General features: G+C 40.0%; 1 pseudogene; it reads right to left on the bottom strand.

The window, feature by feature from the left end:
• Positions 1-1,624: 1,624 nt before the first annotated feature.
• Positions 1,625-3,157, bottom strand: LOC120428868 (THUMP domain-containing protein 1 homolog; annotated as a pseudogene).
• Positions 3,158-3,469: the final 312 nt, after the last annotated feature.

Below are 3,469 nucleotides of genomic sequence, written 5' to 3'. Positions count from 1 at the left end.
GCCCAGAATATGGGACTTTTTTTCAAAACCTCGCTCCACAAGCTGAATATTGTTCCTTGACCTATTTTAGGACACTGGGCCAAATATGAGCAAAATCGGTCATCATTTACCCATTGATACTCGGAGGTGAAGTTTGTATGGGAAAAATCGAAAAAATGTATGGAAAACCCAAGTTTCTTACGGTTTGGTCTGCACGGTGCGCTACTTCCATCCAAACATTCCCAAAAGTGAGATTCTTATTGAAAATTTAATGCTCTACAACTTTGTAGAACATACCAAAGCTGTAAAACTCAATCCAGAAAAGCTATTAGCGATTTAAAAAAGTCATTTTTGTATGAAAAACATTTTTTTCACCAACTTCAGGCTCAGGTATCAATGGGTTAATCTCATCCAATTTCGCTCAAAATTTACACAGATGCTTAAAATAACCCAAAAAACCGTTTTCCGCTTGTGGAGCAGGGGGTCATTTTTTCTGGGCACCCTACTCACCACACACAGAAAAAAGAATTCCTGTAAATTTACATTATTTATCATGTACCAAAAGGTATCATGATAAATGATGTATATTTACATCAGGTTTATTGAAAATTTACATTAGATTCATTGGAAATTTACATTAGTTTTGAAAATTTACATTACTTTTGGAATTTACATTACTTTTGGAATTTACATTAGTTCAAATCAACTAATTCTGATTGGCCAATGGGAATGAGAAGCTCGACTTTGATTGCAGTTGGAAAAGGGTGTGGTCTATGTTCTATTTTAAAATTATTGAAGCGGGCAGCAAAAGGAAATTCTGATTTTAAAAAGTTGCTTCACAGGTAGGGGACGCTTTCTCGTCGACGGCCAAGTGGAATAACGCTGGACTGGAATCGAACGGACGACGGGTAGGATGTTCAGTGTTACTGCTGCTACCCGCTGCCGACTGAGCCATCTTCGCATTTTATAAACGAGCGGCTAAAGCATTAACTTGCTAAGGTCGAGGCTCAGGCAGTGGGCCAGCGAAATATGAGAGCGATAGAAAGAGAACCAAATATAACTATTTTAGTTCGGGTAGTTTTGAAGTCAACGTTTCTCAGAAATACATTGGATATATGATTTACATTAAATAGGAATTTACAGGAAGCTGAACACGGGTAGAAATTCATCAGATTTGAGTTTCCATGCTCAACGTTTCCATTAGATTCATGATTTACATTAGATTTAGATTTACATTGGAGTAATTTTCATGACTTTTTACTCTTTACATCATATTTCAACATTACATTGAGTGAGTTTACATAAGAAACAGTAATTACGTGCTGTGTAAATTTACATATTTTTTTCTGTGCACATAACCTTCGGACGCCTAGAAATGAGCAGAAACTTGCAACAGAGGCCACAAAAGACCCGGGGGTCGTTAAAGTGGATTGCGTTGCTTTTTTTGTCAGTTAGGACGCGAAATTGAACATTGATGCGGACAAGATGCTGAAGTGGTTCTGGGCACTTGAAGAGGTCGGCGGTTCCAGGTGGCGGTGCACCCTGAAGACTGTCTATATCAGCGGATTGTTTAGAAATTCAACCCGGACAATGTTACAATGTATTTAGTATTTTTGTTTGAAAAAAAAGATAATTAGGCTTAAGGTGAAACGTGAAGGCAATTTGAGTGCTAATGTATTAGTGTGTTGCAGTGGTGTTGGTTTGATGACCATCATTGTTGACGTCATAGATGTTCACGTATTAGTGACATCGTGTAGTAGTAGTGGTATTGACAGCCATTCTTGCAAATCATTTGAAAAATGCCTATCTTATCTTTAATTATCATTTGAAAACAAGGTATCTCTTCAATATTTTAAATTTTCTGTTTTTCTTAAATCTGTTCAAATGAAAAACGCCAGGCCAAAGAAATAGATTTGCTTTGTCAGATTTAAAATCAGAACAGGAGATTTTTTCTCTAGTGAGAAAATAAAAAAATAATTTGAACCAATCGCAATGTAAAATGATTTTACCTCAGACGAAAACTATCAAAAGGTAGTATTTATAAACTTACTAACTGACATCATTTGACCAGTTTCGGAGTGTCCCGGAATACTTATCTGTGTTACTGTTGTGTGGCTCATTTCTCGCGAGATTTTTAGGCGGAAAAAGCGAGCTAGTTTCGCATTTTTTAAGTCTACGAACTCAGTATTTTATTATGCACATCTTTACCGTTCTTAAAAATATAGCCGAAAATTTTTAATCTAAAGACTAAGACTTTGCTTCTTCTTCTTTCGGGCAGCCTCATCTTCCGGATTCTTTACATCTTCCGCTAACGCAGCCGGTTCCGGTTCTTCTGCGAACCGCTCTCGTCCTTTGCTTCACTTCTCTTTATCCATTGCCTCCCCCTTTTCAGCCACCTTCTTGTCAGACTCCTTCTCGTTATACTCCGCCGACTCGGTCGATTCCTGCGACTTGGCATCCTCGTCCTTCCGGGTGCAAAACTAGATCAAGTTGTACTTTCGCAGCTCGAAAACTCCGGCACGACGCTTATCATCGCCAGTTTCTTGATTACTTCGACGATCACCGCCAGCTCCGGATGCTTCAGGTTGGTCTTGTTACCCCGGTTCTTGGCGCTGATCATTTCGGTAGCGCGTTGATCGTGCTCTCGCGCTCCAGTTCGTTGTTGAACCGCCGGATGATCGTGAACGTTTTCAGTTCCTTCAGAAAGTACCAATTGAACAGCTTGCCGGCGCCGTCCATGATGTCCTTCAGGTTGGCCGTGATGAAGCAGATGTTCTTCGCGCCGGTGTCCACCGACTCGAACCGGAACTTCTTCTTCTCCGTTTGGCCGCTAAGGCTAGCTTTTGCACCTGCACCGAAATGTCCTCCTCCTTCTCTTCCGCGCCTTCTTCAGCAGGTTGTTCCTTGGGCGGAGATTCGCCTACCTTCCCGTGGTGCAGTCCCGTTCGCGCATTTTGCATGTTACCAGGAATCCGCGCTGGCCCGGTTTCTTCCGGTGGTAATCCGTCGTGAACCGTTCACAAGAAAAAAAACGGGACGAGATTTTTTTAGCACGGCTGACAGAATGAAAACAAATCGAACTGTCAAATGCTTCGCGTGGTGTGTCGTGTGTCAAAGAAAAGTGTTGCCAAGAACGTTGGAATTTTGAGCAAAAACTTTTGTTATGAGTTTTTTTCAATCGATTATCATAGTTTTATTCTAGTTTATAGTATTTTTAATAAATAATAACAACTGTTGAATGTTTTTGAATACTTTTTTACGATATTTAGGACGAAAATGCTCACATTAAAATAAGAAATGCCTAAGTGCATGAAGTAAATTTCTGGCAACACCCACGAATCGAATCTTGATGATTACCAATACTAATGTCACTGATGCTGGTGTTGGTACGTGTAAAATTGAAATAAAATTTTCTCGCGGAAATGCTCGATTCGCAAGTTTTGAACGACGAGTTTCGCGAATTTCGCGGGTGTTGTGACATTGGTGGTAA

This window comes from Culex pipiens, chromosome 1 (assembly GCF_016801865.2).
Source record: "Culex pipiens pallens isolate TS chromosome 1, TS_CPP_V2, whole genome shotgun sequence".
Taxonomy (NCBI): domain Eukaryota; kingdom Metazoa; phylum Arthropoda; class Insecta; order Diptera; family Culicidae; genus Culex; species Culex pipiens.
Note: the sequence above shows the minus strand (reverse complement) of the source record. Positions and strands in the feature narration are given on the sequence as shown.